The sequence below is a fragment of the Aegilops tauschii genome, chromosome 5, assembly GCF_002575655.3.
Source record: "Aegilops tauschii subsp. strangulata cultivar AL8/78 chromosome 5, Aet v6.0, whole genome shotgun sequence".
Classification (NCBI taxonomy): Eukaryota; Viridiplantae; Streptophyta; class Magnoliopsida; order Poales; family Poaceae; genus Aegilops; species Aegilops tauschii.
Window position 1 is genome coordinate 377889125 of NC_053039.3, and position 15639 is coordinate 377904763.

Below are 15639 nucleotides of genomic sequence, written 5' to 3' on the forward strand. Positions count from 1 at the left end.
TTTCTCAACAACTAGAAAACTTTTTCCCCCTTTGAGAAGCCATTTGTTTAACTTTTCATAAAGAGGGTAACACCTCTGCTTTTTTTGGACAATCAGGATAACACCTCGGCTTTTCCATACATCGCTCAATTATTTAAACCACATCGACATAGAATACGACATAAATGCCACATTGGGCAGCCAAAGTGGAGGATAACAATAACTGGAAAGAAAAAAAGAAAATATGAGACTCCGTGCTTTGGAAATCCTATTACTAGGTCGTCATTCATATCGATAAAATAAATTCCCAGCGATCATCTCCCTTTGGTTGCACCCAAAAAACATGGACACTGAAGGAAATATGCCCTAGAGGCAATTCTAAAGTTGTTATTTATATTTCCTTATATCATGATAAATGTTTATTATTCATGCTAGAATTGTATTAACCGGAAACTTAGTACATGTGTGAATACATAGACAAACAGAATGTCCCTAGTATGCCTCTACTTGACTAGCTTGTTAATCAAAGATGGTTAAGTTTCCTAGCCATAGACATGTGTTGTCATTTGATAAACGGGATCACATCATTAGAGAATGATGTGATGGACAAGACCCATCTGTTAGCTTAGCACTATGATCGTTTCGTTTATTGCTATTGCTTTCTTCATGACTTATACATGTTCCTCAGACTATGAGATTATGCAACTACCGAATACCGGAGGAACACCCTGTGTGCTATCAAACGTCACAACATAACTGGGTGATTATAAGGATGCTCTACAGGTGTCTCTGATGGTGTTTGTTGAGTTGGCATAGATCAAGATTAGGATTTGTCACTCCGTGTATCGGAGAGGTATCTCTGGGCCCTCTCGGTAATGCACATCACTATGAGCCTTGCAAGCAATGTGACTAATGAGTTAGTCATGGGATGATGCATTACGGAATGAGTAAAGAGACTTGCCGGTAACGAGATTGAACTAGGTATAATGATATCGACGATCGAATCTCGGGCAAGTAACATACCGATGACAAAGGGAACAACGTATGTTGTTGCGCGGTTTGACCGATAAAGATCTTCGTAGAATATGTAGGGGACATATGACCATCCAGGTTCCGCTATTGGTTATTGACCGGAGATGTGTCTAGGTCATGTCTACATAGTTCTCGAACCCGTAGGGTCCACACGCTTAACGTCCGATGACGATTCGTATTATGAGTTTATGCGATTTGATGTACCGAAGGTTGTTCGGAGTCCCGGATGTGATCACGGACATGACGAGGAGTCTCGAAATGGTCGAGACATAAAGATTCATATATTGGAAGGCTCATTCGGACACCGGAAAGGTTCGGGGCGTTTCGGAGTACCAGGGGTTACCGGAACCCCCCGGGAAGTTATTGGGCCTCATGGGCCTAGTGGTGGAAGAGAGGAGGCAAGCCAAGGTGTGGCGCGTGCCCCCTAGCCCAAACAGAATTGGACTAGGGCTAGGGGCCGGCCCCCCTTTCCTTCTCTCCTCCCTCTCCTTCCCCCCTTCTCCTTGTGGAAGTAGGAAAGGGGGGCGAATCCTACTTGGAGTAGGACTCCCCCCATTGGGCGCGCCTCCTCCTCCCTCCCTCCTTTATATACGTGGGGAGGGGGGCACCCAAAGGCACAACAGACAATCTCTTAGCCGTGTGCGGTGCCCCCCTCCACATTTTTACACCTCAGTCATATCGTCATAGTGCTTAGACGGAGCCCTGCTGTCGGTGTCAAAACCGGCGGATCTCGGGTAGGGGGTCCCGAACTACGCGGCTAAGGCGGATGGTAACAGGAGGCGGGGGACACAATGTTTACCCAGGTTCAGGCCCTCTCGATGGAGGTAATACCCTACTTCCTGCTTGATTGATCTTGATGCTATGAGTATTACAAGAGTTGATCTACCATGAGATCGTAGAGGCTAAACCCTAGAAGCTAGCCTATGATTATGATTGTTGTTGTCCTACGGACTAAACCCTCCGGTTTATATAGACACCGGAGGGGGCTAGGGTTACACAGAGTCGGTTACAAGGGAGGAGATCTACATATCTGAATTGCCAAGCTTGCCTTCCACGCAAAGGAGAGTCCCACCCGGACACGAGACGAAGTCTTAAATCTTGTATCTTCATAGTCCACCAGTCCGGCCAAAGTATATAGTCCGGCTGTCCGAGGACCCCCTAATCCAGGACTCCCTCAGTAGCCCCTGAACCAGGCTTCAATGACGATGAGTCCGGCGCGCAGATTGTCTTCGGCATTGCAAGGCGGGTTCTTCCTCCGAATACTCCATAGAAGATTTTGAACACAAGGATCGTGTCCGGCTCTGCAGCACAAATTCCACATACCACCGTAGAGAGTATAATATTTCCACAAATCTAATCTGCTGACAACTCTTCATAACGTGACATCACGCCACAACCCGGTCATTATTCGAACCGTTTTTCTCAACCAGCTACTTCACACATTGCGAGGCGGTTTTCTTGGCATGTCTTGTCGAAGCAGAGATCGTGTCCCCTTATCACGGGATTCTCATCAATACGGGTGCGGGTAACCCAACCGCGCCATTAATCAGGACGCTTGGGGAATAAGCGAGTTTACCAGGCAACTGGGGAGGCGCTGCTACCTTTATAAGGGGATAAGGACTCCCTTTCACACCCACGCTTTCTTCTTCCCGATCCATTCCCCTTCGCTCGAGCTCCAGCGCCCGAGCATTCATCTTCTCCGCCCACAAAGGCCTTCCGAAAATGTCCGGATCCGGAGCAGGAGGCAAGTGGATGGCCTCTACCGTCTGGGAGAAGGATATGAAAAAGCTTCGGGAGGCCGGGTACCTGGCCAAGAAAATCAGCCACCGTCTCCCGACGGCGGGACAGATCGTCCCTACTCCGGAACCCCACGAGAGGGTTGTATTCCTCCCTCATTTTGTCTGTGGGCTAGGGTTTCCCCTCCACTCATTCGTTTGCGGCATCATGTATTATTACGGGATCGATTTTCATGATCTATCCCCCAATTCCTTCCTCAATATCTCGACATTCATCGTCGTGTGCGAGGCTTTTCTCCGCATCTCGCCACACTTCGGCTTATGGCAGAAGATCTTTAATGTGAAGCCCAAGGTAGTGAGCGGCGAGCACGCCGAGTGCGGGGGCGCTATGGTGAGCAGGATGCCCAATGTCACATGGCCGACAGGTACTTTTAATGATTCCGTCAAAGAGTGGCAACAACAGTGGTTTTACATCATTGAGCCGCGTGATACGTCTCCAACGTATCTATAATTTATGAAGTATTCATGCTATTATATTATCCATCTTGGATGTTTAATGGGCTTTACTATGCACTTTTATATTATTTTTGGGACTAACCTATTGACCCAGAGCCTAGTGCCAGTTCCTGTTTTTTCCCTTGTTTCAGTGTTTCAAAGAAAAGGAATATCAAACGGAGTCGAAACAGAATGAAACCTTCTGGAGAAGTTATTTTTGGAAGGAAAGCAACCCGGGAGACTTGGAGTCCACGTCAAGAAAGCAACGAGGAAGGCACGAGGAAGGGGGCGCGCCCACCCCCTGGGCGCGCCCTCCACCCTCGTGGGCCCCTCGTGGCTCCCCTGACGTACTTCTTCCTCTTATATATATATATATATATATATATATATATACCCTAAAATGATCGGGGAACAGAATAGATCGGGAGTTCCGCCGCCGCAAGCCTCTGTAGCCACCAAAAACCAATCGGGACCCTGTTCCGGCACCCTGCCGGAGGGGGGATCCCTCACCGGTGGCCATCTTCATCATCCCGGCGCTCTCCATGACAAGGAGGGAGTAGTTCACCCTCGGGGCTGAGGGTATGTACCAGTAGCTATGTGTTTGATCTCTCTCTCTCTCTCTCTCTCGTGTTCTTGATTTGGCACGATCTTGATGTATCGCGAGCTTTGCTATTATAGTTGGATCTTATGTTGCTTCTCCCCCTCTACTCTCTTGTAATGGATTGAGTTTTCCCTTTGAAGTAATCTTATCAGATTGAGTCTTTAATGATTTGAGAAGACTTGATGTATGTCTTGCCGTGCGTATCTGTGGTGACAATGGGATATCACGTGATTCACTTGATATATGTTTTGGTGATCAACTTGCGGGTTCCGCCCATGAACCTATGCATAGGGGTTATCACACATTTTCCTCTTGATTCTCCGGTAGAAACTTTGGGGCTATCTATTGGTTGAATAGATGAATCTGAGATTGTGTGATGCATATCGTATAATCATACCCACGGATACTTGAGGTGACATTGGAGTATCTAGGTGACATTAGGGTTTTGGTTGATTTGTGTCTTAAGGTGTTATTCTAGTATGAACTCTAGGGCTGTTTGTGACACTTATAGGAATAGCCCAACGGATTGATTGGAAAGAATAACTTTGAGGTGGTTTCGTACCCTACCATAATCTCTTCGTTTGTTCTCCGCTATTAGTGACTTTGGAATGACTCTTTGTTGCATGTTGAGGGATAGTTATATGATCCAATTATGTTATTATTGTTGAGAGAACTTGCACTAGTGAAAGTATGAACCCTAGGCCTTGTTTCCTAGCATTGCAATACCGTTTACGCTCACTTTTACCACTTGTTACCTTGCTGTTTTTATATTTTTAGATTACAAAAACCTTTATCTACCATCCATATTGCACTTGTATCACCATCTCTTTGCCGAACTAGTGCACCTATACAATTTACCATTGTATTGGGTGTGTTGGGGACACAAAATACTCTTTGTTAATTGGTTGCAGGGTTGCTGTGACACCCCAAAAAATTATTTGGTTTTATTGATTTCCTTTTTTTCCTGGGAAGGAGACTATTTAAATTTTTGGGTTTATTCTCCCCCTTTCAAAAATTGTTTCTTGCCATGACCTAAGTGAAATCTCCCTCCCAAGAGCCATCTTCCCACTTCGTGTCAAGTCAAGCTTCAAATCCAGCAAGTTTAACTCCCCCTTGAATTTATTTCTATTTATTTTAAATCAAAAATCTTTTCTGTCTTTTATTTTGGCCCTTAGTGATTTACAAAGGAACCACTAGAATTCCTTTGAGTTTTGTTTCCAAACAAGTTTCCTTGGCTAGTCCTTAGAACCCTCAACCAAGATCCATGAAGATCCACTGGTCCACAGTTCAAAATTTTCAAAATTTGCTTGCTGCAAGTTTGGACCAGATTTGTCATTTTTGGTGAAATTCATTATTTTTCTTCTCCAAAAATTCTGAGAAAAATCATGAGGCCTCCAGATGCATCAAGAGGCCTCTCCACCAAAGATCAGCTCCCGAAAAATTTCCCACATGCCAGAATCATTTGATCGAACAGGTGGCATGCACTGTTTCTGTGCAGGTTCAGTGTTCAGTGTTCAGTTTCAGTCATCGGTGTCGTTTTCTTCAGAACCGCGGCATCCATCTCGCCAGTACCCGCGCTGGCCTCTTGCTCCCTGCTCCTCCTTCTTATCCACCGCGCCGCACGGTCGCCTGGACGGGCGCGAGCGTCGGCGGTGAGCTGGCAGGAGGAACACCGCCCCCGTGAGTGGCAGCAGCAACACCCGCTGCGGCTGCCAGAGAGGCGCAGCGAGGGACGGCGCCGTCCAGCACCGCCCACACCACCAGGAGCCTCCGCGTGGCCGTCCTCTTCTCTGGACGCGCTGCAGCACCATCGCCGTGGCCTGAGTGGCGCAAGGCACGCCCACTGTCGCCGACGAGCCCGTGAGGCCGTTCCGTCGAGGGCTGGAGTATCGCCCAAGTCCGACCGAGATTAACTGAGAAACGGAGTCAGTGAACCAATCCGCTGCTGCCCAGCCCCCTAAACCTCTCGTCCGACCACTACCTCGCCGTAATCCTCACCGGAGAAATCACGTTCACGGCAACCGCCTCGGATCGGCTATAAAAGGAGGCCCCGAGCTCAATCTCGACCAAGCACCCTCACTCCACCTCACCAGAACCACGCCCAGCCACTGGAGAGACCTCGGGGAGGCCTTCTTCCCCGACTCCGGCCGCCCCGACCCGCTTCGGGATCCGGCAAGATTTGCTCCAGTGCGTGCACCCCCGCCTCTCAAACCATGCCAGTAGCCTCCTAGTGCAACCACTTCTCTAAGCCGCGCCCTAATTTGAAGGTTGCAGCTCCCGTCGGAGAGTATCATCCTCGCCCGAACCACCGTCCGCCGGAGTTGAGGCCACCGTCGACGTGGTGCTAGCCGACGACCAAGTCCACCACCCACCGACGCGGAAGGACACCGTGAACCCGTAGGTACCCTCCGATCCCCCTGCCTCGCCGTGGATCAACGCCGGCGACCACCGCGAGCCTCGGCGCCGGCGAGCCCTGTTTCAAAGTTTGAACCTGACGGGTGGGACCCCCTCGTCAGCCTCTCCTCTTCTGTTTTGAAACGTTTTCTGATAAACGCCTTTGGGCAAAGTACGCTTTCCTTCTGGGCTGGCGTATTTCCAACCGAAACGTTTTCTGCTTTTTCAAACTAGCCCCTGGGTCTTTTCTGTTTCATCACATATTAGTCCTTGGACTAAAACCTTTATATCTTCTAAAACAAAAGATGCTTTTTAGTTGATTCTTTTTCTGTCAGTTTTATATTTTTGTCTAGTTTTTTTTATAATATTTATTTGAAAAATATTTGGAACAACTTTTATGCACACTTGGTATTTACGTTAGTACGCGTTCTCTTTATACCGTAGATACCGGAGGAGGTGACGGAGCCGCGAACTTCGCCGAGCTAGACTCCGACTACTCCGAACCAGGCAAGCACGTTTGAACCTTTGATATGATAAGTGTTTTGCATGTTTGCTTGAATAGTTAGTTCATGGCACATTTATAAGAGCGTCAGTGAGAGTTATATTGCATGCAAGGCACTACCAGTATGTTTTGAAACTTGATGTGATGTTTTGATGGGTGATAACACAATCATGTGGTGACATGAAAGGTGTTAAGATGGTATTGTTGAAGCATGCCAGTCTTATGTCAACCGTTAAGCTCCCGTGTTAATGTGGATCAAGCCACGTTACCGTCCGTCCCCTTTTGTGCTACCACATGTTTTCTGCAAAGAATACGGTTTAGTAAGTTGCAAACCTCTTTCCTCGTACACACCAAAGAGAGGGGCCGGGATGAGGGTTCCATGGCCCTGGATTAAAGCCAGTCATCCAGTCAGGGGGCATGGGTGTTTCCGGTTGGGACCGAGAGGGGGGCACCCCTTAGAGCGCGCGATATAAATTTGATCCCATGCTACGCGAGGTTGTAGCCTCCCCGTCTTAAGGTTTTTCTTGAACGTTGCCTAGGGTGATTCCTGGCAGCGGAATGTGGAATGGGTGTGTACTGGTTAGATGTGTTTCTCCTAAAATACCGTGAACGGAACTAGTCCTTTGTGACTACTGAAATCCGTTGGCTGTGGTTAAAAAGTACAAACTCTGCAGAGTCAAAACCATCCGAGTAATCGTGTCCATGGTCAAGGATCTTGGTCAACATATCCATATCAGTATCAATATCAGTCTCAACGTCAGTCTCTGTGTCAGTCTCAGTGAAAATCCCCGGTGAACAAACATGAGTGGTAAACCAGGTTGAATGTTATTCCTGTTGATGGACTAACCAGTTTATTATTACGTACATGAGTATTTCCTTGAGATGATTTAAATTTATGAGCTACTTGAATTCCGAATAATGAAATATAAGCCCTTTATGTGATGTCGCTCAGACATCCGACTGTGGCACTCTTGTTGTTTACTTTTGATATAAGCCCTTTATGTGATGTCGCTCAGACGTCCGACTGTGGCACTCTTGTTGTTTTGTTTTTTATATAAGCCCTTTATGTGATGTCGCTCAGACGTCCGACTGTGGCACCCTTGTTAATTACTTTTGATATAAGCCCTTTATGTGATGTCGCTCAGACGTCCGACTGTGGCACTCTTGTTATTTACTTTTGATATAAGTTCTTTATGCGATGTCGCTCAGACGTCCGACTGTGGCACGCACTGTTATTTATATTCCAATATAAGCCCTTTATGTGGTGTCGCCCTGATGCCTGACTGCGGCATTGTTAATTTATTTCTACCCTTCGAGGCGTCACTTCAGACACCCGATCGGTCTTCAGTTATTTCATTGGGATTTCGGGAGGACTACCGCCTGACTTCCTTTTTATTTAGCATGCCGTGAAATTTTATTATCTGAGCGCGCATTACTAATTTGCTCATGTGCATCATGTTTGCATTTGTTATATCTTATGTCCAAACTGTCTTGCGAGTACTTTCATAGTACTCACCTGGCTTGTTGATTTGGCCAGATGTTGACGAAGGCGATCTTATGGATGAAGAGTTCGATAGCGATTCCGACGCCTAGAGGAGTCCCAGTCAGTCCCGTGCGATCCTGGAATTGGTCACTTGTATTATATACGCTTCCGCTACCCAGAATAAAAGTCATCAAGCCCCACTCCGGCGCTCGATGAGTTGTAAGATTTAGGAGTCATGTCACCCACTTCACTGTGACATATCCACCACCACTTTTATTACGAGTCAGTAGTTATGCCACCATATCCCTTTGTGTCATATCCGCCTTTATGTATAATATCGGCGTGCTTGTAATAAATTGTTGAGCAGCCTCAGCTCAACCCTGTATAATATTTAGTACCTCTGGATTTCTGTAGCAAGGATTTGTCTACCAGTAAGAAGGATTCTTCTATGCTGGTCCGATAAAAGGGTCGGTTTCTCAATAAATGTTTTATTGGAAAACCAGTCCTGACAACCTTGGTATCAGAGCCAGGCTGACTGTAGGAAGCCACTAGGTGCGATCGCTAATCGGTTATTAGCATTTTTAGTGCTTTTCAACTTTTTGCAAGTGTAGCAATTTTCTGTTGGTCATCATATATTTATGATTTGACTATTCGGAATTTTTGTCTACCTTTGTAGATGGCTGGCAGCGACTGCGAATCTTAGGTGTTCGCCAATGTACCTGAGGGGTTTATCAAGCTTCTCGTCTCCATCACCAAGCTCGCGATCGGGCCATCGACTCGTCCAGAGTTCACACTCTACCAGCACAAGATCAGCGACAACGTGTCTATGCACCAGGCCGCGGTGCAATTCAAGGGAGGACGTTCTGCGTCTCGCCACTTCCGTTTTGTGGGAAGGGCCATGCCTACGGAGAGGCATGCCATGCAGATGGTTGCCCGTGAGGCGATAGCTCGTCTTCGGGATGTTCTTCCTACGATGAAGACTCGTCGCTACCGCTACCTCCCATGCCATGTGCCATATACTTGTCACTATGCATTCGCTTGCCCTAGGGGAGAGAGAGATGAGGCTATTGAGATGCTTGTTGAATATCTCAAAGCTCTTGAGGAAGCTTTTGACAACCTCGTGGACGACCTTGTGGCTGCCCGTATGGACTCAGTTCAGGGTTGTTCCGCCAACAGGAGGGAGCTTCTCCACATGGCACCGCCGCTGACTTTCGTCTCATCCTCAGCATCCTATGCACCTGCCATTTTAGCCACCGCTCGCCGCCTGCCTACCACTGAGGAGTTTGACCAAGTCATTGCTCCTACTCCAATCAGAGCTGCACCACCTGCCGCACCCGCACCAACTCCTCAACTCAGTACTTCGCGCCTGGAGCCTATTAGTGAGGAGGAGGTTGAGTCTCCTGCACCACTGGGTCTTACCCTCGGCAGGCCGAAGGAAATTTTCACCCTCTCCGACTGAGTGCGCCTAGTAGCCGTGCGATGTGCCAGCTTGTATGATATGTTTATATGTACATAGGTTTGGTGAGAAGTAGTTTGTGTGCGCATGATGTAGGAACTCGGAGGAGTGCACTAGCCTAAATAACATGTCAGGAATGTGTACGCACATCCCGAGTGATGTATTGTATAATTACGACTCGCATGTAAGATATGTACTGAGCAGTCCTTCTCCATGCGCAATCAAGTATCTTTCTTGGAAAATCTTGGAGTCTTTTAAATTTCGCCTTTGCAAAATTATTCCTTATGCCACGTGGTTTTTCTCATGAGTTTTGCAAAAATACCCCAGAGTGGAAAATGCCTCGTCCCTGGACTCGTTCCATGCCAAGTCCGCCAGAAGAAAATTATGGTACCCAGACAAGCAACAACTTCACATAGGGGCAGTCAAGTCAGCAAGGCAGTGAAGCAGCATTTTCTCAAGTATGCCGCCTTTATGAGCAAAGCCAGCAGCAGCATCAAGAAATGATGAATCATGTTATCAATATGGGAAATCACCGTGAACCATACCAGCCGCATTCCAAGTTGTCTGAACTACAAAAGACACGTCCCCCAACGTTCGCTCACACTGATAGGCCGCTTGAGGCCGATGATTGGCTTCGAGACCTTGAAAGGAAATTAATTATTGCACAATGTTCAGACCGTGAGAAGGTACTTTATGCACCTCACTACCTCACTGGAGCAGCTGCATCATGGTGGGAGAATTTTCTACACATGCACCCCAATGAAAATAACATCACCTGGGAAGAGTTTAAGGAAGGTTTTCGTGGGGCGCACATTCCCAGGAACATTATGAAGATCAAGAAAAGGGAGTTTGATGACCTCAAGCAGAGAAGCATGACAGTGACTGAGTACAATAGTCAGTTTACTCAATTATCTCGTTATGCCAACGAAGAGCATATGACTGAAAATAAAAAGATGGAGAAATTTTTGGATGGTCTAGCACCAGCACTTAAATGCCAGCTGGTCGTACACACCTTTCTAGATTTCAAAACACTTGTGGACAAGGCTATTACATTGGAAAATGAGCGCCGCAGCCTGGAGGATATTCGCAAGCGCAAAAGGGACAAGACTACTCATGCTCGCAACAACCGGAACAAGACTGATTTTCAGAAAAATGGAGCGAACAAATCCACGACCAATGTTCCAAGCCCAACCAAATATTTTCATGCAAGGGACAAGGATTTTACGTATCGCCCAGGTGTTACTTGCTATGCTTGTGGAGAGGAAGGACACTATGCCAAACAGTGCCCAAAGCCAAGGAACTCGGCCCCCAAGCCGAACAATGGTGGAAATAATCCAGCTCCCAAGCGTAACAACTTCAACCCCAATAACAATCACAAGAAGGGTCACCTGAACCATGTGACCAAGGAGGAAGCACAGAATACCCCTGATATCGTACTCGGTACGTTCCCTGTCAACACAATACCTGCCATGGTTTTGTTTGATTCTGGAACTTCTCACTCGTTCATTTCGAAGAGTTTTGTTTTGCAACATGATTTTCCGAGACTTCCTTTGGAAAAATCCATGATCATCAAGTCCCCCGGGAATAAGCAAATCACTCAGAGTTACTGCCAAGGTGTGATTATTGAGTTTGAAAGACTAAAGTTTCAGGCGAATCTCATCGTGTTGGAAAATAAAGGACTGGATCTTATCCTAGGAATGGACTGGTTAACCACCAACAAGGGATTTATCGACTGCTTCAATCGGACTGTAATTCTCACTCATCATCACGGCAAGACAATAAAAGTGGCAGCTCAAGAAAGACCAAGGTCACGACAACCAAAGTTGAACAAGGTGGACATTTCAGAGTTAAGAAAAGTTCCAGTGGTGTGTGAGTTCCCTGACGTATTCCCCGAAGAACTACCAGGCATGCCACCAGACCGGGAAATAGAGTTCAGCATTGAACTAGCACCTGGAACCACCCCCATTTACAAGAAACCTTATAGAATGGCACCCTCCGAGTTGGTAGAATTAAAGAAGCAAATAAAAGAATTACTGGACAAAGGATTTATACGAGCCAGCTCCTCACCTTGGGGTTCACCAGTATTATTTGCCAAGAAAAAGGATGGGACACTGAGATTATGTATAGACTATCGAGCGCTCAACATGGTCACCATCAAAAACAAATATCTGATGCCACGGATAAATGATTTATTTGACCAGCTCGCACAAGCCAAGGTCTTCTAAAAAATTGATTTAAGATCGGGGTATCATCAATTAAAGGTACGAACAGAAGATATCCCTAAGACGACATTTACCTCCAGATATGGATTGTATGAATTTACAGTAATGCCGTTTGGACTGACAAACGCCCCCCGCATATTTTGTCCACCTCATGAACAAAGTGTTTATGAAATTTATGGACAAATTTGTTGTGGTGTTCATTGATGATATTCTGGTATACTGAAAGACACCGGAAGAACATGCTGAACATCTCAGAATTGTACTGGGAGAATTAAGGAAACATCAATTATACGCCTAATTCAGCAAATGTGAATTTTGGTTAAGACAGGTTGGTTTTCTAGGCCATGTATTGACCCAAGAAGGTGTTGCCGTAGACCCAGAAAAAGTCAAGGCCGTACTTGGCTGGAAACCACCAGCCAACGTAACAGATGTACGAAGTTTCCAAGGACTGGCTGGATATTGCCGAAGGTTTATTGAGGGATTCTCCACCATAGCAAAACCAGTGACACAGTTACTCAAGAAGGATAAGAAATTTGTATGGACTGAAGCGTGCAAGAAAAGTTTCCAAGAACTCGAAAGGAAATTAACAACAGCACCGGTATTGGTTGTGCCAGACATACACAAAAGTTTTGAAGTGTATTGTGACGCATCCCGGAAGGGCCTCGGGTGCGTATTAATGCAAGATGGCAAAGTCGTCGCATATGCCTCCAGGCAACTACGAAAACACGAAGAAAATTATCCTACTCATGACTTGGAGTTGGCAGCAGTCATTCATGCACTCAAAGAGTGGAGGCACTTTTTGCTTGGAAATCGTTGTGAAATATATACGGATCATAAAAGCCTCAGATATATTTTCACACAACCAGAACTCAATTTACGGCAACGATGCTGGTTGGAATTAGTCAAAGATTATGATGTCGGCATTCACTACCATCCAGGAAAAGCGAATGTAGTGGCAGATGCTCTTAGTCGGAACCCCAGCTCGGGCAATGACAGTCTACAAAATTTGAGACCTGAATTTCAGCAGTAGTTCACCAAACTCAACTTGGTAATGGTCACTGAGGGCAACGTGTCAAATTTGGAAATACAGCCAACCCTAATGGAACAGATTAAGAAGGCTCAGAGGGGACATCCCAGCATCGAAGGTATAATGAGAAAAGTGGGTCTTGGCAAAGCTTCAGAATTCGTCGTAGACGGTGAGGGAATATTATGGTACGGGGACAGACTTTGTGTACCAAACATTGAGAACCTTAAACAGCAAATTCTAACGGAAGGCCACACCGCTCCATATTCAATCCACCCTGGAGGAACCAAAATGTATAAGGACATTCAGGAAAAAATTTGGTGGCACGGTATGAAGAGGGATATAGCCACCTTCATTGCATGTTGTGATTCGTGTCAGCGCATTAAAGCTGAGCACCAAAAACCAGCAGGGCTACTACAGCCAAACAGGATACCTGAGTGGAAATGGGACGAAATTGGAATGGATTTTATTGTCGGACTACCTCGGTCACAACACGGAAATGATGCCATATGGGTCATCACAGATAGATTAACCAAGGTAGCACATTTCATTCCCGTAAAGACAACCTACTCCACTCAGAAGCTTGCTAAGCTTTACCTCTCCCGTATAGTTTGCCTGCATGGAGTTCCAAAGACTATAATATCCGACAGAGGCACTCAATTCGTCTCTAGATTTTGGGAGCATTTACAACAAGCTCTGGGAACTCAACTAGCATTCAGTACAGCGTACCACCCCCAGACTGATGGACAAACTGAACGCGTGAACTAAATCCTAGAGGACATGCTGAGAGCATGTGTTCTCACCTATGGAACCAGTTGGGAGGAAAGCTTGCCATATGCCGAGTTCGCATACAACAACAGTTACCAAGCCAGTCTACAAATGGCACCTTTTGAAGCCTTGTACGGGCGGAGATGTCGTACCCCATTAAATTGGTTAGAAACAGGTGACAGTCGTATCTTCGGCCCAGACATGCTCAAGGAAGCTGAGGAGAAAGTTAGACAAATCAGGGACCGACTCAGGACAGCTCAAACCGACAAAAGAGCTATTACGATCGAAAACATCGTGAAGTCAGCTTTGAACCCGGTGAATATGTGTACCTACGAGTGTCCCCTATGAGGGGCCTGCAACGGTTCAAAGTTAAAGGAAAGCTAGCCCCAAGATTTATTGGACCCTTCTGTGTGGTTGCACGAAAAGGCACAGTAGCCTACCAGCTAGACTTACCCAGAGAGTTGTCAGACGTCCACGACGTGTTCCACGTCTCACAGTTGAGGAAATGTGTAAGCAACCCAGAAAAGCATGTATCTCATGAGAGCATTGACGTGCAACCAGACCTCACCTACAGAGAGCGGCCAATAAAAATATTGGAGGAGTCCAAAAGGAGGACCCGTCAGAAAACGATTAAGTTTTTCAAGGTTAAGTGGAGCAATCACACCGAGGATGAAGCAACATGGGAAAGAGAGGATTTTCTTCAGGCAGAGTACCCACACCTATTTGAGGATCAGCTGAAATCTCGGGGACGAGATTTTTCCTAAGGGGGTAGGTGTTGTGACACCCCAAAAATTTTATTTGGTTTTATTGATTTCCTTTTTTTCCTGGGAAGGAGACTATTTAAATTTTTGGGTTTATTCTCCCCCTTTCAAAAATTGTTTCTTGCCATGACCTAAGTGAAATCTCCCTCCCAAGAGCCATCTTCCCACTTCGTGTCAAGTCAAGCTTCAAATCCAGCAAGTTTAACTCCCCCTTGAATTTATTTCTATTTATTTTAAATCAAAAATCTTTTCTGTCTTTTATTTTGGCCCTTAGTGATTTACAAAGGAACCACTAGAATTCCTTTGAGTTTTGTTTCCAAACAAGTTTCCTTGCCTAGTCCTTAGAACCCTCAACCAAGATCCATGAAGATCCACTGGTCCACAGTTCAAATTTTCAAAATTTGCTTGCTGCAAGTTTGGACCAGATTTGTCATTTTTGGTGAAATTCATTATTTTTCTTCTCCAAAAATTCTAAGAAAAATCATGAGGCCTCCAAATGCATCAAGAGGCCTCTCCACCAAAGATCAGCTCCAGAAAAATTTCCCACATGCCAGAATCATTTCATCGAACAGGTGGCATGCATTGTTTCTGTGCAGGTTCAGTGTTCAGTGTTCAGTTTCAGTCATCGGTGTCGTTTTCTTCAGAACCGCGGCGTCCATCTCGCCAGTACCCGCGCTGGCCTCTTGCTCCCTGCTCCTCCTTCTTATCCACCATGTCGCACGGTCGCCTGGACGGGCGCGAGCGTCGGCGGTGAGCTGGCAGGAGGAACACCGCCCCCGTGAGCGGCGGCAGCAGCACCCGCTGCGGCTGCCAGAGAGGTGCAGCGAGGGACGGCGCCGTCCAGCACCGCCCACACCACCAGGAGCCTCCGCGTGGCCGTCCTCTTCTTTGGACGCGCTGCAGCACCGTCGCTGTGGCCTGAGTGGCGCAGAGCACGCCTACTGTCGCCGACGAGCCCGTGAGGCCATTCCGTCGAGGGCTGGAGTATCGCCCAAGTCCGACCGAGATTAACTGAGAAACGGAGTCAGTGAACCAATCCGCTGCTGCCCAGCCCCCTAAACCTCTCGTCCGACCACTGCCTCGCCGTAATCCTCACCGGAGAAATCATGTCCATGGCAACCGCCTCGGATCGGCTATAAAAGGAGGCCCCGAGCTCGATCTCGACCAAGCACCCTCACTCCACCTC